General features: G+C 45.4%; 1 protein-coding gene across 3 annotated transcripts in view; it reads left to right on the top strand.

Moving 5' to 3' along the window:
* The first annotated feature begins 20,332 nt into the window (after nucleotides 1-20,332).
* The window catches only part of PCDH15 (protocadherin related 15), a 642,625-nt gene continuing 635,503 nt past the window's right edge, over nucleotides 20,333-27,454 (top strand). The window contains exon 1 of one of the 3 annotated variants that reach the window (XM_071438580.1): nucleotides 20,333-20,355. The gene's annotated coding sequence lies outside the window, so the exon portion shown is untranslated. Of the gene's footprint in view, nucleotides 20,356-23,790; nucleotides 23,950-27,454 lie in introns of those variants that run through there. The other 2 variants (XM_071438579.1, XM_071438578.1) reach the window with 2 other exon arrangements.

Genomic DNA, 27,454 nt, shown 5'->3' with positions numbered 1-27,454 from the left:
AATGGCTGTCCCATTTTTCATTCAAGAAGTTCACTTCTTCAGTGTTTAATCACTACCTCTCATATTCTCAAACACTAATTTGTAACATTTTCCTTCAAAATTCCCAACTCTTCCTTATGTTGTAATTGAAAACACTCATATGCACTATCCTCTGTAGTAAAATGTAGTGTAAAATAAAGGTAAACAATGCAGAAGTACCATTTTTAACACCATCTAAAACCACCTTTGAACACAGAATTTGTGCTTGCAAAAGCAGAGTTAACCTCTAGCAAAAACATGTAGGTATAGGATTTTTTTTGTTTTTTTTATTACGGCCTCAAATTCTCAGGTTTCAATTCTCTTTTTCACCTGGAGAACAAAATAAGAGAAGAGTTTCTATTGCTTGAATGCCTTTCCTTTATATTGATTGAATGGTTTCCTTCATATTGATTGAATTGTTAAAAAACCCCAAACCCACATTTACAGAGGTCATCCAGTGGTGGGTGAGGAAATAAAATGAAACAGTAGAGACACAAAATCCACTGGAGTGGTGTGAAAAGCCAGGTTATGCATGATGCTGAGATGAAGGAATGATGTTTCATCCCAGAATGTGGCACACCCAAAGCTCTGTTGGGATTTTCAGGGTCCCCCCCTGGGGTGTTTTCAGGAGGGAAAGGACTTTTAATGCCCAAACTGCATCACACTGCCAGGATCTGCTCCTAAATGAGAGTCAAGATAAATTCTACCTGGATGAAGTAACAGGAGCAGCAGCAAGAAAGGAAAGGAAAGCAAGAAAATCCAAGAAAAAGCTTTTTGGACTCACTTAACACCTGCTTGAAGACTGTCAGCCCTGCAGGAGGGAGCACAGCAGGAGCTGCTCAGCTACAGGAGGCCCTACATTTCCACACCCTCCTCAATCCCAAATGCATTTCTGCCTTAAATTTAATTAAGCAGAGTGGGTTTAGTTTCACTTACACCGTTTAGGGTTCTGCCCATGCAATACATTCTGAGCAGCAGGATTGATACAGATTTATTTCTGTGCTGTCACACCTTTTGGGCACTGTCTGGTGAGAACTGGGATTTCTGTCACATGTCCCTGACAGACTAATTTGTCAAATGTGTTGTGAGACAGCCAGTAAGGTAGGGATATCCTCCTGTAAAACTGGAATAATGCAGCAGCATAAAGCTGTGACACTTGATCAGTGCATAAGTTCAGTATTCACAGGGCCTTCATTAATTAGCCAGGGACTTGACTATGGACAACTGTTTATTTTGGGTAATGGTATTTAGACTTGGGTAACAGTTTTGCTTATGTAATCAAGAAAAGTTTCTAGGTTTCTTTTGCTGGAAACACATTCCTTGTGGTTAACACAGAGGGAGGGAGTGTGGAACTTGCTAGCAAAACTTGTCTGCATTGAATCCATTGTGAGTGCCAAGGCTTCAGCTCTGTTGTTTTGCTTTGGGAAGGTTGAGAAGTGTAAATACCTTTGCTAGGGCTCATTGAGGGTTGAGCTGTGCCTCGGACAGGTGCTGAATGTCCATCCCTTTTCCTGGCTTTGTGCCATGGCTGGAGCTCTGTGCCTGGGCTCTTCCTGGGAGCTTTGGCCTGGTTTCCTGTGAGTCACAGCATTTGGCTGAGATCAAAACTAGATCAAGGCAAACACAAGATGATCAAGTGTAAGTGTTCTGTCATGGCAACAGTTGAGAGGCTGTATTTAAACTGTGAGGCAGAAGGATATTTTAAGGTTTGAAGGTGACCAAAGAGTGTTAACCTGCTTGTTTATGAAGAGAAAAGCTCTGTGTCATCCGCCCATCTTTGGATAAATGTAAGTTTGACACACTTCTCCCTAACAGGGCTTGAGCAATGGCAAGGGGCTTCTTCCACCTTCCCCCACTGATTGAGAAGTTTTTGCTTTCATCAGAACTTTTTTCCCATCCTGTGAGTGCAGGTTAAAGAGGGGCGTGTGTGAAATGGCAGCTCCTGTGCTCTCAGCCATAACTCTACCCTGTGGCTGCTGTTACACTCAAAATGAAAGGCTTTTAAGATTGACTCTGGCTTATTATTTGCAGCTGCTAATGCAGTTGTCCTTAAATTTTATGTGTGACCTTAATCTGCAGGAGGAAATTCACAGACAATTTTCAAGGTTGTTCACGTGTTTCTGCTCCATTCACTGCATCCAGCTCAGTGCAACACCAATAAACTCCAGAGGAGTTCCACACTGATTACTCCAAGTTCTGCAGTACAGGCTTTCTCTTCTAAAATTGCCTCTGTTCAGGTTTTAAGAAAAAAATATAACATCACTTTGATCTGTTGTATATAATAACATAAATAGTTGATGTGTTTTATCTATCACCTAGTGAATTACAAGTTTAATTTTGCCACATGGGGATGCAGCTGATACTTTCCCCAGGCTGTAGTACAGGAGTCCTAAAGTCCTGACATTTACAAGCTGGAAAGGATTTACAGATTGAACAAAAGTTTTAGCAGTGTAAAAAGTGTTTGGCAGCACTGTACAAGTTAACCTGTGCCCTTTAACGTTACTGCCTTGCAGGAGCTGCCAGTGCTAAGTGATTAAACAATAAATCATAACACACAGAGACAACAGCAATCCCTGGGACCATCTGTAAGTGACAGACTTTGGGAATGCTCTTTAATTCCCTGGACACAGTTTGTTCTTTAGAATGGTTCATCAACAAGGACAGTGGACTTGGAGGCTTTCTGCCATTCCTAGTAAAACATCTTACCTCTAGTGAGGGAGGGTTTGTTTTGGGGAGGAAGGTTGTAATTTGGAAGTTCATGTTCCCACATGAACAGAAGAGTTGTAACTTGAATTTCTTTGAGGTTGCTAGCACAGTTAAGGACAGAGTTCCAACAAAAAGGAGGAAGCTGTCCTGAATTCTGGAACATGTTTCTCATTGACAGAAATGAACTTCCCATCTGAAAATGTCAGTTTTTAGTATTTCTTTGTGATACAAGCATGTGTTATTTACCTCTGGAAGAAATCTGTTTAAGTTCCTTATCTTATGTGATTTTGTGGATTTTCAGCCAGAAGTATAGAACTCTGTGAAATTAAAATTTGGAAGTTCTTTTAGGCATTAGGATGTAAGTGTTATTGCAGGTTTTCATAGGAAGTTATTTATTTGAACTAAGGTTTTTTGAAAAACAAAATAAAAGACACAGACCCCATAGCCAGGTTAGTGGGGGCACAGAGAGATTGACAGGATTCCTTTGGAGTTAGTCCTGAAAGGCAAAGGAGTCCAGGAAGGCTGGATGTGCTTTAGAAAGGAATTGTTAAATATTCAGGAGCAGGCTGTCCCCATGTGTACAAAGACAAATTATCAGGGGAAAAAGGACCAGCCTGGTTAAACTTGGGCTGGAACTTAGGGAAAAAAGAGAAGCTATTGACCCTGGAATGAGGGTCAGGCAACTTGGGAGGACCATAAGGATGTTGGAAGGTCATGCAGGGAGAAGATTAGAAGGGTCAAAATCCAACTAGAACTTGATTTGGCCTGCAGTTAAAAACAACAAAAAAAATCTTCTATAGAAGCCTTGACAGCAAAAGCAGGGTCAGGGAGAGTCTGGCTCATTTGATGAATGCAGAGGGGAGGGCAGTGACAGGAGATGAGCAAAAGGCAGAGGTGCTTAATGCCTTATTTACCTCAGTCTCCAATATCAGGACCAGTTGTCCTCAGGTGCTACCATTGAGTCAGGGATGACACAGAGACCCATCAGAAGGTATAAACACCATTGTGCTGTTTATTGAGAGTCTTCTTTTAGGTTCTCTTTGACACACGTGGACCTGATTGGTCACTTAATCAATACATTTCACATGATTGGCTAATTAAGGAACCGCCCTTTGGTAACCATATTTCCATCACACATTCCACATGCTCACAAACACCAGGCACAGAAACTTAAGAATTGTTTATAATTCTTTTCTCTGAGCTTCTCACAGCTTTTCCCAGAATGATGCCTGGGAAACTATCTGTTTCTCTCTCTCAGCATCCACACTCAGGATCCCCAGCCCCTAGAGCTGGAGCTAAGTGATGGGGAGCTGAGTGTGCCCCAAAATCCAGGAGATGGTGGGTGACCTGCTCTGCCAACCACTCCCAAATCTATGGGCCCTGATGGTCAACAGCAGCTGGACATGAGCCAAGTATGCCCAGGGGGCCAAGCAGGCCAAGAGCCTCTGGAACATCAGGAATGGTGTGGCCAGCAGGAGCAGGGCAGTGACTGTCCCCCTGTACTGGGCACTGCTGAGGCCACACCTGGGATGCTGCATCCAGTTCTGGGCCCCTCACTTTAAAAGGGACATTGGGGTTCTGGAGTGTGCCCAGTGAAGGGGCAGCAAAGCTCATGAAGGGTCTGGAAAACAAGTCTGGGGGGTGGCTGAGGGAACTGTGTGGTCTGGAGGAGAGGAGGCTCAGGGGGTGCCTCATCACTCTCCAAGCTCCCTGACAGGAGGGTGCAGTGAGGTGGGGCTGTCTCTGTTCCAGTGAGGGATCAGCAGAGGAAATGGCCTCAAGATGAGAGTGGGGTGATTCAGATTAGGTATTAAAAAGCCCAGTTTTCTCTGTTTGGCTTGTCAGGCATTGGAAGGGGCTGCCCAGGGAAGTGGTGGAGTCATCATTCCTGGAAGTCTCCAAGAGATGCCTCCATCTGTCACTGGGTGAGGTGTTTAGGGGCCCACTGGTAGTGCTGGGCTGATGGTTGGACTGCATGATCTTCCAACCTTGATCATTGTATGATTCTGTGGCTATTATGGCATTTAAAAACATTTCTAGGATTTCTTTCTGGACAACACACTGGGCTCTGGAGCATTCTCTTGTCTCTCTGAGCTTGCACAACATCCCCTCCTTGCAGTGTCCCATGCTCACCTCTCTGCCCTGGGACCCCCCCTTTGCCACAGTGTCCCCTGTTATCTCTCTGCCCACCAAAGTCTTTCCTGAAAGGTTTTCTGGAAGATTTCCTGGATCCTTTTTGCTGGAAATGTGTGTAGAAATTGCATGTGGCTATCTCTGCACCACCACCCCTGCATGCTTCTGCTGTTTATAGTGAGGGATGTGGGTGGGTGGCAGGCAAAAGGAACACACAGGAAAATAATTTACTCTTGTTTGAAACACTGAATGTTTAACCTCACAAAAAGTGCCCAAATTCTGCCCGTGGGAGATGTTGTAGTCCCATCTGCCAAATATGTTTGTTCTTTATCATTTCTCAAAGGAGGGTTTTGACTGCCAAAAACCCATCTGATCTAAGTTTTCTGATACTGGTTGACATTACTGTAATAAAAATTAACTTTGTCTAATTTTGTTGCTTGGGAAGCAAATTGCCAAACAAGCTTCAAATAAGCAAATATAAATTCAGTAAATTATCCTTAAAATAATGACTTTTTATTGGAAATGCCTTGTTACTGATGCTGAAGAATACTTTATTGAACTGTTTCTATTCTCTGAGAATCAATATATGCTTGTTCATGATAATGCTACATGTGTACAGTCATTTAGAATTGCAGTCATTAGCCAGGTACTCCAGTGCTTCTATTAGAGCAAATTGAAAAAATTTGCTTTTTAAAGGAAAAACTATAAGTATTATATGTTATGATAATGATTAGAATAAAAGATGTTAATCCGAATAATTCACTGCACAGTCCAGGAGCTATAACTATCACCATAGTTCACTATTGTTAAGACAATATTGACAAAATTATATGAAAGCCAACAAAAACAATTATTATGTAGAGATTGATGGCACTCACCCAGACCTAGGAGTGTGAGCACATCTTTTTGGCTTGGTCTGCAGGAGTAACCTTGAGGGATATCCTCACTCCAGAGAGGAATTCCACACACACCCCAGGAAGGGGTTCATTAGAAGATCCTCCCAAGAAGGGCTTTATTAGAAGATTAAAAAGTGGTCTGGGTTTCTGCAATCCAAAGAAACCTTCTGTCAGTCAGGAGTCCTCAGGCCAGCCGTGTCAGTGAGCAGATGGAGATAAGTTATCAGTGGGATCACTTCTTTGTTCCTTTATCAGCTCTGCCTCATCTTCAGCTCACTGTCAGGATGTGAATATTGTATTAGTGGGGTGCCTTGATGGAGGGAGGAATGATGAATCTGACTCCATGTTCCCAGAAGACTAATTTATCATTTCATGATACTATATTATATTAAAGACTACTAAACTATACTATACTAAAGAATACTGAAAGGATACTTACAGAAGGCTAAAAAGATAATAATGAAAACTTGTGACTCTTTCCAGCACCTAGACACAGCTTGGCACTGGTTGGCCAGAGAGTCAAAACAACTCACACCAGAATCCAATAAAACAATCTCCAAACACATTCCAAAGGGGCAAAAAACAGGAGAAGCAAATGAGATAGAATTGTTTTCATTTTTCTCTGAGACTTTTCAGCTTCCCAGGAGAAAAATCCTGGGCAAAGGGATTTTTCAGAAAATGTGAATGTGACAATTGAATGTGTGTGTTGTTTTTAGGCAGATTTCTTGTATTCTATAGGTGGCCAAGCCTTGCTCCTCCCAGGATTTAGCTGTAGGAATTCCTAGGCTGGGCATTGCAGGGCTTCTTGGCTGAGCCACTTGCACCAGCTGAGCTGGAGTTCTGGCACTGCTGTATAAAGGCACCAGTTTTGTAGAGGTAGAGGGAACTTCTGTGGCCAAAGCTTGAGAAGGTGAATTGCAGAATGAGCAGGTGTGGACTCATTTTCCAGGTGTGCATTTGGCATCTCCACTCTGACTGATCAGATCAAACATATGACAGCCCAGGTCTGCGCCCAAAGCAGCTGTGCCTCTCAAGTTTCTTTTTTTTTTTTTTATTCCAAAGTTGAAACAGAGTTGTTAGGAAGAAAACAAAGGAGATGCAGAAGTGTTTAAAATGCAGTATATATCTGACAGACTTTTTACTGTATTATTTGCTATTATTTCCCTGTTACTGAAAAAAGGCTTCCTGATAGATGTTTCAGTAAGATCTATTGCAATAAGGAGAACAAAGATCATTTTTCAGGCAAATACCCGTAAAATATCTAGTGAGTATCAGCAAAGTTTGAATTAGGTTAATGGCATATTTGCATTTTCTGTATTTTTTTCATATTTCATATCAAATTGCAAAATGAGCTCAACATATTACAGCAATATCAGCTGGTTTACATTAGCCAAACCCACTGAGGGAAAAAAAAATTGAAGTTTGATTTGCTAAATTTAAAATGAGACTTCTAAAATCCACGAAAGAACATATTAACAAATTCTGGAGGTGGAAAAAATCTGAAGTAATGCTTAAATTTTGTATATTTAAATCAATATAAAGATTCCCAAGAAATTGTGTGGACAGAAGAAATACAGCTCATGCTACATTTGAGGAAAAATTCTTTTTCTGAGACTGATTTTTTTAAAATTAATTTTAAATACTACATTATCTGACAAACCTGTCTTCATTTCAAGTATACAGCAAAGAAATACACCTTAAAATCTTTGGTATTTTCTTGTTCAGCCATGTTCTTTTTTGCTGGAATTGATCAGATTTGGGTATTTAGTACCCAGTGTGGGTCTCCAGAGAGCTGGGGCAGGAAAAGTGGGAGGAGCAGCTCCTCTGGGCACCCTGTGCCAGGGCCTGCCCACCCTCCCAGGGAACAATTCCTAATTCCCAATATCCCATCCATCCCCATGGCAGGGGTGGAACAGGATAAACTTTAAGGTCCCTTCCTACTCAAATTATTCTGGGATTCTCCTTTTTTTGAAGGGAAATAACTGCCCTAAACACAAGCAGAATTCCCAGTCACAGTGTCCCTAAAGTGTGTCCCAGTGGATGGTGTGACCTGCTGGTCCATGACCTGCCAGGAAGGGGGTGTTTCTCCTTCTCACAATGTGCAGTTCAAACCAATGTACTGCCAGGAGAGTGCTTGAATGGTCTCAGACAGAAATGGTCCCCAGGACCCCCAGGCACTGGAGGTCCTGCCTTGGAGGGACCCCTTGGGGCTTCAGAGTCACTGGGTGTTCTTCTTGTGAGGCAAAGCTTCACAGGGGAAACGAGTCTGAAAGGAGCATCCTACTCCAAGTATTATTTAAACTCAAGGGGATCTGGAAGCTGAGGTCTGTTACTTGGTTAAATACCTAGTTCTAATTGCTCATTAAGAACAGAGATTCATTTCTTAAGCACTGGAGGGTTCGTGAGCATATTTCCCCTGCTCTGAAAGCACCTGCAGCTGATCTGAAGCCAAGGTGGAGGCACTTCTTAGTGCTCCAGCATCAAAAACGCTGATAATATTTTATATTTTGTAATATGTTGACTCACATGATTCACATCTTACCTTTTTTATTGTATGGAACACTAAATACCTGATTTCTTCCTGTTTTTTTCCTGGATAACAGGATGGAAAGAGTAGGAGAGCTCTATTGCCAAACCCAAAGCTCTGCTTTAGTCCAGATTATCTCACAAATGCTTTTCAGTGAAAGCAAAATCTCCCTGTGCCCAACAGTGAAGTCTTATTGCTCTAGAAATCCTTACCAAGGGAAGAAGAGGGGTTCCACTAAGCACTTCAACATCCTCTGAGTGAGAGATGATTTAGAATTTGGGGTAGCACCTTGAAGGCCATTTCTGTCTTGTTTTCCAGACGTTGCTTCACATGCTCCCTGTTTCTCACGTTTGCATAATCCTATAAAAGATGAGAAAATGATATATTTGGGGTTTCTGTGTTGCTGTTATCCCAGCTAAGTAATTGAGGAATATTTGGGTCTGATACCACTTTTGATAGCCACGTTGTACACTTCAAACTCCCTTGGCAGTTCCAAAGGATCCTTCTTTCCCTCACTCCTTGTGGGATTTTTTGGGGTCCCCCATGGCAGGAAGGAAAGAATCTGACTCCATGTTCTTAGAAGGCTAATTTATTATTTTATGGTCTATATTATAATAAAGAATGCTATACTAAACTATACTAAAGAATAGAGAATGGATACTTAAAAAAGGCTTAACAAGATAATTATGAAAAACTCATTACTCTCTCCAGAGCCTCAGCAGAGCTGGCTGTGATTGGTCATTAAGTTAAAACAATCCACATGAAACCAATCAAATAATGTCCAAACCACATTCCAAAGCAGCAAAACACAGGAGAAGCAATGAGATAATTATTGTTTTCATTTTTCTCTGAGGCTTCTCAGCTTCCCAGGAGAAGAAATCCTGGCAAAGGGATTTTTCCAGAAAATATGGCAGTGACAACTCCTCACTAACTCCTGCTTGTTGCTGTTGTGTGTAGTAAAGTTTCACTGTCTCTCTCCCCTGAGGAGCTGGAAATGATTCCTGTAAGGCAAGTACTTAGCAAATCCATTTGTAAAGTACATTTGGAAAACTTGGCAATGTATCCTGGGGTTCCACATCAATGGGGGATTATTCATTCAGTGTGTATTTAGTTACACATTTTCAAGGCAGTATAGATTCTCCTCCTGAAAATAACCCATCAGATTTTCTAGGCAGGGGGGAGGGAACCCAAAATTGGTGCCATTCTTTTTTTTCATGTATTCATAGGAATATAGATTACAGAATGAATTATCATAATTTTCCCACAGCATGCCATTTTTTGAGTGATGTTAATACCTTGATGATTGATAGTCAATGTAGAGGGAAGAACATTAATAGTAAATACAAGAGTTTTATTTCCCTGTCTATACATTTTTGTTGTATTTTGCCAGAAACACACGTTGCTATAGCCTTGCTGCTTTTGAATGATATCACACTATACTGCATGTCCTGAATAATTTTTTTTCTGAAAAAAATGAGCTAAGTAATTTATAAACATAATTATACCTGTATTTATGGCCTAATAAAGTGTGATAAATGTGGTTTAGGTTAGAATACAACATTTTATGAGTAATCATATGGGTAGGTGCATACATTGTATTTTGAAATGGCAGTAATTTACTGCAATACCCATTGGAATAGACAGCTTTAAAGTGTGCTAAGTTACTGCCTTGGACCTTCAGTCTTAAAAGCCTATGTGAATAAAAGATGGCTCTTAATAATTCCTGGGTTTCATGTTCTCAGACTTAGTCCTTTTTTTTTGTTATACTTTTTTTTTTTCTCTTACAGACTTCACTTCTTCAGTCCATTTTCTGCTGCTTATAGCTCTTCCCTATGAGTGTGGTGTGTTAAAAATAAACCAAGAGTGGCAGGTTTCTGTTTCAAACTGATATTACTCCTTTAGCACTGAAGTCCCCGGCACAGAAAGGACATGGAAGGTCCTGTTGGAGCAAGTCCAGATGAGCAGAGGTATGGAACAGCTCTGCTGTGAGGAAATGCTGGGAAAATTTGGATTATTCAACCCGGAGAAGAGAAGATTTGGGGTGACCAAATTGTGGCCTTCCAGTGCCTGAAGGGATTGGGAACATTATTGGGGATTGGCCTCCTCTCTCAGGGAATGCAGAGAGGCTCAGCTTGGACAGCAGCAGCAATTTCTGCACGCAAAGGGTGCTCAGGCCTTGGCAGGGGCTGCCCAGGGAGCTTTGCAGTGCCCAGCCCTGCAGGTGTCCCAGCAAGGGCTGGAGGTGGCACTCAGGGCTCTGGGCTGGGGACAAGGTGGGCACTGGACACAGCTGGCACTCCATGGGCTGGCAGGGATTTTCCAGCCTCAGGGACTCTGTGGAGAGATCCTACAAGCAAGGAGGAGAAGGACCTTGGACAGGACCTGGAGTGACAGCACAGGGGGAAGTGGATTCAAACTGAGAGTAGGTTTAGATTGCACATTAGGAATAATTTATTCCATGTGAGGGAGGGTGGGCAGGCCCTGGCACAGAGTGCCCAGAGCAGCTGGGGCTGCCCCTGGATATCCCTGGCAGTGCCTAAGGCCAGGCTGGACACTGGGGCTTGGAGCAGCCTGGGATGGTGGAAATTGTCCCTGCCCATGGCAGGGGTGACACTGGATGAGTTTTGAGGTAACCCAAACCATTCTGTGATTCTATGACTGTTCATTAGCCAGTGTGAAATGAGATCTGCAAGAGTTGATCTGAAACTTGCACACCTTGATGAAACCCATGAAGTTATTGCCTGAACAATGTAGAGACATTACCTTGATTTTTCAAGTGGGCATTTGCTGTATCAGTGCTTTACCAGGAAGAGATGGAAGTTACACTCCAGGACTGGGGGTGGAACCTGTGTTGTTTAAGAAAACTGTGCTGCTGTGTGTAGTTGTCTCCCCAGGTATCCAGCTGCAGAGCAGAGATGTGACTGCACAGCTCAGCATGGACCCCAATTCTCTTCTAAATTAAACTATTCATATTTCTAGGCCATAGAGTTTCCCTCACTACCTTTCCCTGCCTGGGTAAGTACAGCTGGCAGCGTGTCTGAATGTCCAAAAAGATGTTCTGAATTAAGTTCTTTAATGCCATTGATCAGTATTAGGTTGATTATTGTACAGGCTAATTAGAAAATACAGACTTCATTCAGAATATGTTAGAACTTCATTTATTTAGGGAAAACCAAAATTTCCCCAAATTTTCCCCATAATGGAAGTTTCCACACTAAAGGTGTACTGCCAAAGCCCAGAATTGCTGGAATACTTTGAAACTGGAAGAAAAAGGAGATCACAGGATGCCCTGGATGAATGGAAGCAGAAGAGCTGAGGGAATCCTGTCTGCAACAAGCCAAAGCAGTGTAAGATGAACTCGGAGCTGTTACGTGCTGATGTTGTGATGATGGCAGCATTCTCCAAAATCAGGATATTTTGCCTCTCAGGGCAGCTATGAGGCCATCAGAATTCAGGGGTGGTTTTTATTTTTTAGCAGGATTTTCTGTTTCTGACTGCTCCTTCATCCCTTCTGCAGTGAGTATAATCTGCAGCTGACAGACCATAAAGAACCCAGGGCACGAAGACACACGTGGAAGAATTTGATCACTGAAATGCTCAGCATGAGCAGGAAAATACCTTCCTCAGGGGTTCCTCGTGTGCCTGGATCAGCCATGGCCATGCCCTGAGCTCTGCTGACCCCCAGCAGCCATGCCAAGGCCTCCAGTGTCATTTTTGGATGGAATGCTGTGGAGCTCGGGAGGTGTGCGGGTTAATTCCAGCTTCTCACAGCCCAGTGGCAGCCTGGAGAAGGCCAAGCAGTGTTTGGGATTATGAGGGCTAAAATTAACCTCTCCCCCTGCAGAACAAGGACATAGCTTGCTCCCCTGCCAGTCAGAAAAGTGAGCACAATTTGGAGCACAGCTGCAAGGAAGAAAAGCAACAGCTCTAGTGGAAGAGATTTCTGTTCAGGCGATGCAAAGAAAAGCAATGATTATTAAGTAGCTGAATTTCTTACAGACTGGGTTCAGCAGGTAAATCCTCTTGCTGATTTTCAGCCCTGCTTTACCTACTGGGGTTCAGAGGTAATTGATAAAGGTGTTTGGCTTCACTCACTCAGCCCAGGGAGTTGCACTTGATGTATTTGCATCTCATCACTCAGTTGCCATTCTTCATTAGACGAGCAAAATTTTATTTTGCCCGACACAGAGAGGCCAGTAAAAAAATATCCTTGAGGTGTGCCAGCTTTCAGTCTAAGAAAAAGGTAAATGGGTCTTAGAAGCTTCATTTGGTCAAATGGGAGAGTTAATCAGAGCACTGGAAGGTGGCCTGGAGTCCTGGGAAGTACTGACTCCTGAGCAGGATTTATTTTATAAAATATTCCAAAAGGGCTCATACTCAAACAAGTGTTGATGGTACCTGTGCCAGGCAGCAACTCAGGTGTGCCAGAAACTGTTGGAGCCATTGATACTTGATCAACATCAACTTCTCTGGGGTTGAGAGAGAGGTTTTAGTGTTCACTGGGCCAAATGGGGATGAACACCCTTAAAATGGGATAAAAAAGGACCTGACAATTGGAATATATATCCTGCCCAAGTCTATTTCTTTTCTGTCTCCATGGACTTTGGAACACTGCTGATTATTTTACTCCTTCTTTATTATTATTATTTTTTTAATTTATTTTATTATTATATTCTATTTTTTTACTTCTTCTTATGTATTATTTTTTATTCAGATTTTTCTGTGTGTGCTTTTAGTGGATAATAAATGCTTCTATTGATTTACCATGCTCAGTAAACTAGATTTTGATAAATATTTATACACTATACTTTGTAAAGCATAATACTACCTTCATTTTCTGTGGGGGATTATTAATAATTATTTAATGCTTACCCATAGTTATGGGAAGATTACATACCATACTTACCATATTTATGTGCCTAGTTCCACTGAAATTTATGAGTATGTTGCTAAAAGTTGACAGGGTTTTCTGCTTCTAATGAAAGATCCCATTTCTGAATAGAAAAGAACTTCACACGGAGTGAAACAGTGAGTCCTACAAAGTATTTGATGTTCTGGAGACAGAGCTGCCAAGCTGGGCTGAGAGCAGGAAATAAAGCAATGTTAAATGACTGTAAGGTGAGTTAAATGCTCCAAACAGAGAAGCTGTAGCTGTGATCTCTGTGGCCCCAGCAGGTTACAGGCATGTTGTACAGATATTTCCAGGGTGTAGAGCATGACTACAGTTTGTAATGATTACAATAACAGAAATAATAAATACAAAAGTAGATGATGACTGAAAGCAGTAAACACAATTCCAGGCATCACAGGCTGAAAAAAAATCTGTTCTGAGCTGAAATCTCCAAGTCTTGAGAAACAAAACAGAATTTTAGCTGTGCAACCAGATTTATTGGCTACAACACCAGCCTTTAATGAAGCTTAACAAAACAGTCAATTAACAAAGAGCTTACCAGGACAGTAGAGCACTTTTGATGATAACACCTTTCTCTAAATTTTGAATCCCTACTGTGTTTTGGGTTTTTCAAATTGACTTTTCAGTTTGTTTTTCTGATTTTGAGTGGTGCTTCCCAATTACCCTACTTAATTTTGGGCCATGCTCATCCTTTAGCATTGCAGTGGGAGATATTTCATTGTAGTGTAAATGTTCTGATGATTTCAAAAAGAAATAGAGTTTACCCATGAAGTATAACATGCTTTGAGTTTAATAACATGCTTTATCCATGAAGTATAACAACATGGGAGGGGGAAGTTTCCCAGTGAATATGCCTGCTTTTATATTATGCTTCTCATTTTGGGTTTGACTTATCAAAATTTGGGGAATTGTGATTACACCAAACTCCCACTTGCCCAGCAGCCTGTCTCAGGCAGTTGGCTGGCTCAGATGCCTTTAAGAGTGATGCAGAAAACCCTGCTCTGGGTCATTTGTCCATTCTCCATGGGGGTTATTCCATCCTGGAGCCTGCAGGAGTGTGTCCTCATGTTTGCAGTTGTATTATGAGCTTCTGTGACTGCATTTCCATGGAAAGGTAACCTGAGCAAAAGAACCGGCCAACTTTTTTAAAGGAATGTCTTTCAGCTGTGAGATCTTCGTGTAGGGGGATAGACTATAAGAAAACAAAGATAGTAATCTCACCCCTAAGGAGTTGCAGCTGGGCCAATTAGCAAAGATTAGGAGCAGGCCTGACTTTAACAGGCCACAGGTGTAAGCAATGAAGAAGATGCTATAAAAGAGTGGGGTGGCTGGGTGAGAGGGGAGCTGCAGTCAGTTGGCTGCTTTGTGAAGAAGAAATAGTCAGTGCTCTGAGGAGCTGCCCACGAGGAACACCAAACAGGTATGAAACTTTTGTGATAAGGAAACAACAATATGGAACCCCTGCAATAGGATGGTAACAGTTTCAGGCTAATTTTGTTGTATAAAATGTTGTTTTTTCATCCCACTTTTACATGAATTGCTTCCAGCCATTCCTTGCTACAAAAATGATGTCTTGTAATGACTCATTCTGTTTTCATGTCATTCATTAGCTTGTGTGTCTCTGTTTTTCCTGTATCTGTCTCTTCTTTTAGCTAAATATTTCCAGCCTGCCATTCTTCCTTCATTATAGCTGTGATTAGTTTCACTGCTCTATCATTGCCTGCTCTTCCTTCAATGGGGAGTGACCAGAAATTATGACAATAATTATGCTACCTTGCTGAGTTTAATCAGTCATGTAATGTCTTACTACAGCTAAAATTTGAGGTATTCAGTCTGATTTCATTGCAAGCACATAAAAAAAGAGCTCCCCTCCCCACCAGCACGTGTCTAGATGTAGATGATGCATATAGATAGATAAGAGAGGACAGCTTGCACTGCACTTTTAGGCTCCTAAGCCCTGTGAGGCACAGAAGGCCCCATGGTCTGTGTAAATATTTTTCTCTCTGTGCTAAACAGAGGCAAATTTTCCAGATAATTTGTCCATAAAAGAAATGCATGGGAACAGCTGTTCCCTAACAATATCTGCCAGTCCAAGCTTACCTGAGACAGGATGAGCTGATGATTCAAATTGAGCTTGTCCAAACACTTCACTGGATTGGCAAGACAGTAACACCTGAGTTAGTCAGGATTTGCTCAATTCTTCTGGTCAGTGCAGCTTTGTAACTCATCAATACCTCACATAAGTCTTCAAAGGTCAATCTCAGCATTGAAAATCCATCTTCTCCTGCTGCAAATACCCAAGTGACACAAATACACCTGCCAGGCCTTAAGGACCATGACAATGAGTTTAGTTTAAGAAGATTGCCTAGTAAAGGTCCTTCAGGGACATTGTCAGTGGTGGTGATAAAAGATTCTTCTGGCACTAAAAACTAGTTTCAAAAATTAAATGATTGTTTAAACTGTTATATCCACCTAAAATCCCATCTGTGTTTTTGTGATTAAGAAAAATAAATGGCCTGGTTAGATTTTTGGTTTGGGCTCTTATCTCTGTGGTGCCCACATAAATCAAGTGTAAGTTCAGTGAGACCATTGCTTGTTCAACGCTGATGCAAACACAGATCAGCACCAAGCTGACCATCAGCCTCTAATGGGAAAATGCCATGGGTTGTGTTTCCAGTGTCAGGGGTGGTCAGCATTTAATAACTGAGATGAAATTATGGAAGTGGGTAAAGAATGGCTGGAGTGGACTGGAGGAGCTGGCACATTTGGGAGGGATGTGATAAATAGCAGTGGCTGCTCTTCTCCCCCAGGCTGTGGGAAGAAGCCCCCAGAGGAGCAGCACTCACCATTTGGACCATTAAATGTTAGACTTTGCTCAGAGTAAAGGTTATTAACTGTCTGGGGCTGGCAGGAATCCATTTGCAGTAACTGTATTGTGCCAGTGACTATGGCAGCATCCCCTTCCTGTCCTCAACAGCTACCTAGGAGTTGTTGTGTGACATTTATAGCTACTGAAAATGTGGCTTTGATGAGGTCTTTAGTGGGATAGTTTGGAAACCATTTCAGCTTTAATGGGATGCCCATTTGTCCATCCCAAAGACTTGTCCTGTATCTGTTGGACCTTTTATAGCTCTGTGTCACCATTGAGTCAGAGATGACACTGAGCCATATCAGAAAGCAAAAGCCTCATGGATTTGATCCTCTCCCCTTTTATACCTTAGCTTGCTCCAGGTGGACCTGATTGCTCATTTAATCAATACATTTCACATGATTGGCTAATTAACAAGACACCCATTTGTAAACAACCTTTGTTTCATTTGCAAGCAGATAATTTAAAAAGCTATTCCAAGGTGTTTATAAAGCACAGATACAGGAGAGTTCCTAACTGGGTGAAACATGCAGGGACACAACTTTTATTGACTTTGGAGAATCCAGAGGAATTTGAGTTGTTGCTGTTGCTGTGCTCACCCTCCATTTTGTGTTTTAGCTTTGTAATTTAGTTACTGGAGAGGTGTAATCACTCCTGATGGATGTGTTCACAACCAAGTTGTAACAAAAGCTGCTGAGTGTGTTCTGGGAGCTTCTAATCACCCTTAGCTCTTATTAGCTGTAGTACCAGTCAGAAACATTCAGCTCTGGGATTTTCTGTGTATGAACAGAACCTTTATTAGTGTCAACTCTCCAAAAAGTCCACCTGAGTCTGAGCTGTCCCCAGGCTTGCAGAAAAGCAATGGTCAGTGGTGTAAATCAGCCTTTTTCTGTGACAGGGATCAGAAGCTCTGAGTGAGGTGCATCCCATGTGAGATGAGCTTTCCAAACCCTCCATCTTTCCAAACCCTTCATTGGAAAAGTTGAACTGTGTGCTGTGCTTGCTAAGAGTCATAAATCTGTTCTTCCTGGTACAAAAGGCATTATGTTTGCTATTATCCAGCCTCATTTTCTGCTTCAAGCAGTGATGCTTTCTGAGCAGAGTGTGTTTATTTCAGATTATTAGGATTTACCCTGGGAAGAGTCTCATAGCAGGTTTTTCAGAGGCTGAAGCACCTACGTTGTTTTCCCTGAGTCTTTGGAACTTGGCAGGGAAAAACACCTCCAGAACCAGAGAAAAGCACTTCTTACTCTATGAAATTCTGTTCAGTTTTGGCTGAGATGTAAACTTGCTAATTTCCCTTTTTAGCACTTGATTTCTTAGCGAAATGCTGGCAGTTGGTCAAAACAGAGATGGTGTAGCCTGGCCCACTGTGCCACTGTGGGCCATGGCAGGTGGCACTGGCAGGGACATGGGCTCCTCAGGGAACACTGAGAAAGGATTTGGGCTACACTGGGCTTGTAATGCAATATTATCTCATCAGTTTTTGCAAGGGATCAAAAAATAACCTCAGTACTCTACTTCCCAGTCAAGAGAAAGGTCTCCTCTGTTTGGCAGGAGATGCAGTTTCTTGTGTGATCTGAACACAGCTGGTGGAAGGTGGCTGGGAACTGTTGGGATTTCTCTTTCCCTTGTTCTCACATGAGGAAAAGACTGGAATACAGCAGCCCTCTCCTCTTCGTGGTGATTTTCTTGTATTATGAGTTGTTTCAGTTGCAGTCAGGCACTCAAAAGTTATGAAGAGCCAGCCATGGTGTTGCCTTTTAATTCAGCATCTCTGGGCATGGGGGAGAGACCTCAAATGCTGTGTCAGTTCTGGGCCCTCCTGGCCAGAGAGCCCTGCAGGGGCTGAGGGAGCTGGGGAAGGGGCTGGAGGCCCAGGAGGGGCTGAGGGAGCTGGGCAGGGGCTGAGCCTGGAGCAAAGGAGGCTCAGGGGGCCCTTGTGGCTCTGCACAACTCCCTGCCAGGAGGGGACAGCCAGGGGGGGTCGGGCTGTGCTGCCAGGGAACAGGGACAGGACAAGGGCAAAGGGCCTCAAGCTGGGCCAGGGCAGGCTCAGGGTGGATATTCAGGAAAATCCCTTCACCAAAAGGATGGTGAGGCACAGGAAAGGCTGCTCAGGGAAGTGGTGAACCCCCACACCTGGATTGTCCAAAAAACACGTGGAGGTGGACTTGGGTTGGTGATCTTGGAGGGCTTTCCCAGCCTCACTGGTTCTGAGATTGGGGCATCACCTTTAACTCTCTGCCAGCTCTCTCACCTGCCTGGGCTGAGTGCACCTGAGAGTGTGTCAGGAAGATCCCCAAGGTGCCTGGAGAAGAGAACAACCCAGAGGATTGCTGAAAGGCTCCCCTGTGCTGGGGGCAGGTGAACCAGAAGGATTCTCCTCTCTCCCTGGTTTTGCTGCAGGCTCTGTGTGTGTTGCTGAACAAACCCAGAACAGCTTTTGTGGCCATTCCCTGCCTCATCTCCTGCACCCTCAGGCTTAATGTGGAGAAGTGCTGAGCACTCAGAGCTGCAAATGAAATCCATGGGCAGTGTGGCCACTCAGCATTCCCCAAATTAACAAGGAGTGGGATGGATAGCTGGACTTGGGGACAGCAGCAGGTTCTGGGGTCTGCAAATGATTTGCAGCTTGGGTTGTTTGTGTCTCTGTCATGAGCACAACTTGCAGTAAATGTAAATGAATTGCTGTGTGTGAGACACTCCTGGCTATGATTTCTCCCAATAACACCTGGAATTATTGTCTTTTCCAGGTGCAGCAGGTTTTGGGTGCTATTGAGGTACAGATCTGCACTGCACACAGTGCACACATTGTGGTGTTGTGAGGTCCCCAGGATGAGGTGAGAGATGAGAATTTGACTCCATGTTCTCAGAAGGCTGATTTATTATTACATTAGCTATATTATATTTATTATAATATATTTATTATGTCTATTATAACACAGTTATTTATTATATTGTATTATATTTATTGTATTATATTTATTGTATTATATTTATTGTATTATATTTATTGTATTATATTTATTGTATTTATTATATTAAAAGAAATTATATGCTAAAACTATACTAAAGACAAGAAAAAGGATACATCAGAAGGTTTCACAAGAATGATAATGAAAGCTTGTGACTGACTCAGAGGGTCTGACACAGTTGTTGGTGATTGGTCATTAATTAAAAACAATTCACATGGACCCAATTAAAGATGCACCTGTTGGTAAATGATCTCCTGACCACATTCCAAGCAATCAGATAATTATTGTTTTCATTCTTTTCTGAGGCTTCTCAGCTTCCCAGGAGCAGCAATCCTGGCCAAGGGGTTTTTCAGGAAATATCATGGTGACACCACATCACACTGATGTAGGTACAGATGGCCTGAGATGGACCAGCACATGAAGGAGCTGTACCTGCTTCCCCTGAAATCAATAAAATTTCCATCCATTTCAATACTCACAAGAGATGATGGATTAGGAGAACTTAATTTGGGGCTTTGGGGAATGGTGTTCACAACTTTAATTGTATTCAGGTAAAATGCACATTGATCCTTGAACAAATTCTCAGTACAGCTGGCCATTGAAAAAGAAAAATCAGAACTTTGCAAATGCCTCTGCACATTCTTCCTGTGATTAACTGTTCTTTAAAAGAGAAGAGAAGGTAGGGATGTAATAAAAGTTGTTACCCTGCTTGCAATTATTCTGAGTAGTAAAACAGATTAAGTGGAGGCTTAAGGCATGAGCTTAGTGAATGTAGCCATACCTAAACAAACAGTGGCAATTCTGCTCTTAAACTCTGAATTTTAAGATTAAGTAAATGGCAGAGTAATTTAAATTATATGTCAATATTTGATTAATGGAGTCTTGACACTTTTGCTTGTAATTCCTACTCTCTTATTAAAATCATCCACCAAATTTTGAAGTAGAAATTAAATCTTTTCTCTGATGAAAAGCATTACTTTTCAAATATGATTGTGCACTGTGACAAACCCTACTGAATTCTGCATTAGCACAGGAGCTCCTGAGCTCTCAGATCTCCTGTCCAAGCAAACAGGATTCTCTGCTGGGCTCTCTGTGGCTCATCCAATGGTGGTGGGCACAAACTCCTGGCCACTGAGGCATCTGGGATGCTGAGCAGCATTGCCCTCGTGCTTAACCTCCTTCTGCTTCCTCTCCTTCCTCTAGGAGTTAATTCTATGATTATAATGAGCTAAACTCTCTCTTTGCAGTTTGTGTAGGACTCTCCTGACGATGAGAAGCAATGATATTTTGGTTCCATTGAAGTAAATTCTCATTGGGTGAGTGAAAATACACATTTTAAATTTGCATTTGTTATTGTTCATGTGTCACAACTCAGAGAATTTGTGCTGCATTTAAAGGTGGGGGAGACATGAATGAGGGTTCCTTCCCCAACCTCAACCTACCTCCCTCTGGGTTTGCTAACAGAGAAATCAAAATAAATTTGAAATGACAGAAATACAGAATGGTTTTGGTTAAAAGGGACCTTTAAAATAATTTAATTTTAACCCTCTGCCATGGAAAATTTGGATATTAAAGAAGCATGAGGGAAGGGAAGTAAGAGAAGAGAGGTTTGCACTCACCTGTGTGCTTACAGATGGTGCTGAGGCATGAGCTGTGAGCTGATTTGCACATTGCCATTCAAATATTTACAGTGTACCTTTAAAGCATCTGGGTACCACAGGGGTTGAAATCCCTGCTCTCATCACTTTTGTATGGGAGAGGAGCACGAGGAGGCTCCATCTGAATCAAAATTACTTTTGATTTTTACCTTCAGAGAAAGTGAGGGAAGAAATTTCAGCCTCAGGTTCAGCTGGGGGATTTAATCTGGATTTACAGAGGTGAAATTGAGCAGAAGGGGTCACGAGGTGGCTGAGCAAGTGTAAGAACAACTGGCAGCTGAAGGGGATGGTCCTGCATCACCTGCAAGGTCTGCTCATCCCAGACCTGCTCAGCTTGGCTTTGCTGCTTATCTGACTCCTCAGTGATCCCCCCTGGCTTGTTAAAGATGAAGGAAATGCTGCCTTTGCCTGCCAGCTGAGTTTTCTGCTGATTTAGTGAGAGGACCTGGGTCAAGCAAAGTTGCTGCAAGGCTAAGAGGAGCTTGGGGAACTTTTCTTGTGGTGGCAGGGCAGAAAATAAGCCCTACTCCTGTCTTCGTGTAAGCAGCTGTGGTGGGAGCAGCAGCAGCAACGGGGTTGGGATTTGGGATCTCCAGCCAACCTCAGTTTTCTGGGGGTTTTATTGCTGAATAATTGTTCTTGCATCCTCTTCTGAGTGGAGGAGCCTGGCCTGGGCTACTCCATTGATCTGGGCTTAAGTTTGTAAGCTTTGGGAGCAGAGGTAGGAGAAGTTTCAGTGTGTGTGCAGTGCTGTTCATAAATATTGAAGTAAAACATGAATAATGGCTAAATCCCTGATTCCACAGGCTGCTGACCCTGCCTGTTTGAGATTTTTATTCAGGTAGTTCACCAAAAATCTCCCATTAAGCCTACAAAGCTCACATATTCAGGAAATGCTTATATTTAAAGCAAATTAACGAGGAAGCTTGTGGACCTTTATTGAAGTGCATGAGGATCTTTACAAGTAGTATCTCGTGTTTGTAAAGACAAATGTGCAAGGACAACTGCTGGAAGCCTAAACTCCACTTCTGCTAATGAGCTGACTCAATGCCAGCCCCGGGACACACCGTATTTCCCCTCCAAACGCCGTAATTAACATTAATTTTTTACTTCACGGAGATCACCCCACACCAGCATCCCCGAGCTGATCCCGCTCTCGCAATCGGGTGCGGTTCCTCTCTGTTCCGGCCAACTTTGCGGCTTTTCCCCCTCCCTGGCGAGTCAAAGCAGGGCGCAGAGGTGAGGAAGAGGAGGCGCTGATGGACGAGCCGGGGGTGCCGGGGCGGGAAGGGAAGGAAGGAAAGGAAAGAAGGGGGGCCGGTGCCTGCGGCTGCAGTTCGCCGTCCCTCCGAGCCGCGGCGGGGGCACACTCCGCCCGCGTTTGGCGAGCGCGGCTCCGAGCGGGGCAAGGCGGAGGCAGCCGCGGCCCGAGGAGGAGGTGAGAACCGGGGGTACCGGGGGGTGGCACAGGATGGGGTGAGGTGGAACGGGATGGGGGAGCCTCAGCACAACAGCGAGGCCGCCCGAGCTGCGGCCCCGCGCACTGAGCGGGTGCGGGAGCGAAGCCTCTCGCCCCAAGCCCCTCGCCCCGGTGGCTCCCGGCCGCTGATCGTGGCCAGCAGCGCGGTGAGGGTCTCCGAGGGGTGGGTGCTGCTACGTGGGAGATGCACTCGAATGCTACTCGGCAGCATCGCGCTTCCCTCGGATGGAACTGTGCGCTCCTTGGCGAATTTCCGGAGTGTTAGAGCTCCTCGGGACTCCTGAAATCCAGTGCGAGTCCTTCGCAAGGCTGGGATTGGTTATTAGGATTCCAAAGGGATTAGCAGGGTCCTCTGAAAATATCTGGGGGAAGAACAGATTTTACTCAGCTTCCGTGTGGGAAATTTGTGGGTCCTGAGTCTACGCTGACGGTTGGATTTGAGAGGATATTGAGACATTCGGGATTTACGCGGTCGTCTTCACGTGAAAGGTCAGGAGTGATTATTTTCTTTTATAAAAGGTTTTACAGACAGGTGCTGGTGGTTTTGCTGATGGAGTTGCCCGCAGAAGTGTGAGGAAGGAGCACAGGTGAACCCAATGAAGGGGTTTGAAGGCAAGAGGGGAGGGGAGTTTGGTGTAATTAAACGGGCAAATTCGCCTTTTGTATTCACTTAGCTAAGGAAAAACTCTCTTCCGAGAGAGAGAGCCTGTCCTGCCCGGCTTGGAGCTGAGTGGAGGGGGCAGGGTGAAGCGGTGAACATTTGCGTTTGAAACCAGCAGCGCTTTAGCTTGCCACTTCCCTTGTACCAGCCATAAACGCGGAGTTTGTTCATTAGGAAGCGAAGGTTTGTGCTGTTTTAGGCTGCCACTCGCGGGTTTTCCCCCTCGGGGTCCCGCAGTGAGCGGGTTGGCCCGGGTTAGTGCGGGATGTTCCCGGGGAGCCGGCGGCGGGGCTGGCCCGCCGCGCACCCAACAGGTCCCCGCGGTGTTGATTCGCCACCTGAAACTTCGCTCGCCGGATTCGGGCGGGTGGCAGCCGAGACACCGAGCCTCGGAGGAAACAGGCCTACCTACAGGTGGCATTTGGGGACCAGGCATCGGCAGGAGCCCAGCCTCGCTCGGCGGTGGGTGCGCGCCGCTCCGGAGTTGGGCTCGGGGAGCGCCGTGCGCGGCTCTGCCGGGGGCTCCATCCGCGGAGCTGCTGCCGCTCGGGCAGGGCGGGGGGCGCGGTGGGAGCGCAGCGCAGCCGCGGAGGGATGCAGGGAGGGATGGAGAGGGGAAGGAGCACGCCCGGAGCCCCCGGCCCCTCTGCCGTGCGCTGCCTGTGCCCGCGGCCGGGGGACAAGGCGGGCGGCGGGGCTGCCCGGGAGTTGGCTGCGCTATCCCGGAGGAGCGGCTGCCGCGGCGGCGATGCCCGGCGCCCTGGCGAACGCTTGCTGCCTTCTTTCTCCCCCCTTTCCCCGCTCCTCCCTCCCTTCTTCCCTTCCTTTTTTTCCCTCTCGCCGATGCGGGAGGCGGGCACGAGCCGCGGCTCCGCAGCTCCGCAGCGCTTTCCCGGGAGCCGGGGGGGCAGCGGCGGCCCCGCTCCCGCTCCCCCCGCCCTGCGCAGGCAGCGCCGCAGCCGCGCTGGCCCCGGCGGGCGGAGCGGCGCCGCCGCTGCCCCCGAGCCCGCACCGAGCCCGCACGGGGCCCGCGGGCCTCGCTGCCACAGGGCGGCGGCCCCCGGCCCGTCCCGCTGCCCGGCGCGGCCGAAAGTTTCCCGGCGGAACGGGGGTAAGTCGGGGGCGACGGAGGGATGCGCGGGTGGGGGGAGGCTGGAGCTGCCCTGCCGCGGCTCCTCCGGGGCTGCCTCGGCTCCCACCCGGCTCCCACCCTCCCGGAGCCGGGAGAGCCTCCTTCGGCGAGGACAGACACCCATCTCTTCCTCCCCTTCCCCATCGGTCCCTGTCGCCAAGCGGAGGAGAGACAGTGACCTCAACTACTGTGGTGTCGCTTTGAGATGCAGGGTTAATTTGCGAGGGCCGGTATCGGCAGAAATGCAGCGCTCAGACTTTAATATCTGCATGTGGTAATGGGTAAAAGAAAGGAACCCGTTAGTATTCCGCTCCTGTGATACTTGGCGCGGGAGAGCCTGCTTGCTGCTCCATCTCATTTCCGAGCTCCTCGGGGGAAGCGGAGCGGTGCTGGGTGCCTTCCCCGCTGCCTTTTCCTCCAGGCATCGGGGGAGTCCTGCGGAGGGGAGACGGGAAGCTCCTCGCCTTGCAACCGCAAAGCTGCGCAGAGACACCTTCCCGGGCTCGGGAAGCTTTGGGAGCGGGATTATGGCAGGAATCAGCAGGGTAACCCCGGTGCCCCGCTCCTGGTAGGTGATGTGACTCTGCTGCCAACCTTTTACACAGCCCAGTGGTTTTATCTATCCTCGTGGCTGGTGCGAGCTGATGTGTTTGAAATGTTGTGCGAACTTGAGGGATGTAGGGTGAGGTCAGCCGTGGGGGCTGGAGCCTGAGCACTGGGATTGCCTTGGGAAGAGCAGCACCGAGGTGTGGGTGGTGTCATGCCGGGAGAGGCAGGTGCCGCCTTCCCATCCCCTCTGCGTGTTTCGGCAGTGGCCATTAATGATGATTGGATGTTAATTCGGAGGGAGGGGTGTGGTAGCCGGGGGGGTTTTTGGATGCAAATCAATTCCCGTTGACTCATTCGGGCCCCGCCGAGGTGTGGGGGGAAGCCCCTGTGTTGGCAAGGCGGCTGCTCCCACTCCCAGCATCAAAAGTTGAGGTGGAAACATTTCCGTGTCTGCTCCCACCCACCCCCCGACGGGAGGAGGTTCGTGACATAGAAATTTCTCAGACTGCTCTTTGGGCTGTCTGCGTGTTAGGCAAATACGTTTCTCACTTCGACTGAGAACAGTTTTGCTCTCTGATGAGTGGAAACTGGGGGAAAAAAAAAGAGACATTTAAAAATAAAATCAGACCGTATAGCTGGAGTGGTAAAGCAAATGTTCTCGAGATCCCACGTAGCAAGCTGGGGATGAATGCAAACTGTTCCTGCCGTGTAACTTTTCCAAATTCAGTTCTCCCTGAGAGATGCGATCTCCTCCTGCCTGGCAGCAGAGCCCGGTGCGCATGGAGCACGGAACGGGTGCCAGGATGCTTTTCCTGTGCCCTGAAGGGACAACGGGAGCGTGCTGGCACCGCCGCAGGAGTGACAGCCTTGTCACCCACAGCAGCGGCACGGGAGCCCGCCCCGATTGCAACTTGCTGGTGTGTCAAAGCTTTGGGGAGTTTGAGGCAGGTGATTCCCAAATCAGGGACTACTGGCTCTCCCCTGTCGCTTCAGCTGGACCCCCTCTGTCACCCTCAGTGTCTGTAGGTGACACGAGCTTAATCTGCAAGGGAATGACCGCGGACAGGTGAAGGGGCACTTAAATTAGCCTTGCTCTTGTTTTTATTCCAAGTTTCACGTGCAGCTTTCCTATCCTGCTTTTTCTGTAACTTCCCAATGAAAACGCTTATATCTGGAAAATTGTCATTCCTAATTCCTCTGGCAAAATTGGAATGGTTGGTAGAGCAGCCTGCTAAACACCTTCCAAAGTGAGTGCTAGCTCGGTTTTGCAGATGAAGAGGTTCAGTCAGCTCTGTGAGACCATGGTTATCACTCATCCCTCCACCAATGAAGCATCACATCAGCTGTGCAAATGAGCTTCTCAGGTCTGGGCTCTGATTTTCTATGCTGAGATGGAAGCCTGAAGCACAAAGAGTTGAGCAGCTGCTGCTGTGTGTCCATGGAGCAGATTGTGTGGGATGGCTTGGGCTTGGTGGCTGTTTGGGACAGCTCCCCTGCAGTGCTGGCTGGGCATTTGCTGTAGGCTGAAGCTTTGTGCTTCAGAAGCTGCCACAGGGCTGATTCAGGGATACAGAGCGTTGCCAGGGCATCAGACAGGAATTAGAACTTGAGTTCTTTTCCCTCAATTTACAATCTAAACTTCCATAAGTTCCTTATGTATTGCTCCTGGACGCTCCAGGAACCACATTTTTACTTGGTGGGACACATCCTTATAAAGTGATCTCCCTCGTTTGCTGCTCCTTGCCTTCTTCCCATGCCTTAGCAGCCTGAAATCCGTGGACATATAACCCAGAACCCTGGAATTTAAGTACCTTGTTAACAGCTTCCAGCGAGGGCCATAAGTTGTTAAAACTTTGCTCCTGGTTAGCAAGCAGCTGAAGGAAATGAAACCAGTAGCTTTGCACTTTTCATGCCTCTAGTAAATTCATGGCTCTAGCCTTAGTCCAAATGCTCTCAAACAGGAAAAGAACATGAACAGTAGCGTTCCTTTTTAAAAAATTTATTTATTTTTTAAATATTTGTGTCTGCATGTGGGCCTCTGTCCAGCCAAGCAGCAAAATCTGAAAATAGGAAAGTAAAATCTGGTCTTAGTTCAGTTTTAACAGCAAGTCTGCAAGTCTGATATAAAACCTTTGGTTTGGCAAAGAGAACCTTTTTACCCATGAAGGTTCTTTTTGGATCTTCTTCATCCAAGCTTGAAGTAAACTTAACAGATTTCTGTCAGAATGGAGCATTGGGGCTTTTTGTGTGTGAACCAGCTGTTTTTGTCTGAAACTCAGAGTGCACAGATGAAAACTGATCTGTTAGCCAATTATTATTTACTTCTTGGTACTTGAAACACGGTGAGGGATAACTGAATAGTGGAAGCTTGAAATCTGGATCAAGCCGAAACGCTCCTTGAGAATTAAACCCAAGTTTGCTTGTTCTGTCCTATTAATAGTTTATAAATTCAGTGTCTGAACCACAGAAAACAGTAGTTAGTGGCAGGGATTATTGCTCAAAATCCTGCAATCAGAGCTTGCTGTTTTAATTAAAAATAACTAATCAACTGATTGATGAAGGGAAAAGAAGTGCCTTGCAGGTATATATTAATTTTGCTGCTACCAGAGGATTCCATGTGATGCATTTGTTGATGTGAAGTCTTTTGGGGGAAGAGACACTGAGTGCCTAAAAAGCTTGTGCAAGCACAGCAGAGCAGGAGAGGAGATGCTCCTGCAGCTTTTCATGCTTAGGTGATTTATTACAAGAGACTTGACAATCAGGACTAGCTCAGCAGTAGTGGGAAGTGGTTTTTTTCTGGCACTTGAGGCAGTGGCTGTGATCCCCTGGCAGTGGCTTGGGGTGCTCCTGAGCCCTTAGGGTTAGGATGACAGGCTGTTCTGGGGCTCCTGCATGTCTGCTGGACTTTGATCAAGCTGTAGCTCCAAAGGTGGAA

The sequence above is a fragment of the Agelaius tricolor genome, unplaced genomic scaffold (assembly GCF_023055355.1).
Source record: "Agelaius tricolor isolate 1412-34295 unplaced genomic scaffold, bAgeTri1.0.p SCAF_13, whole genome shotgun sequence".
Lineage (NCBI taxonomy): Eukaryota > Metazoa > Chordata > Aves > Passeriformes > Icteridae > Agelaius > Agelaius tricolor.
Note: the sequence above shows the minus strand (reverse complement) of the source record. Positions and strands in the feature narration are given on the sequence as shown.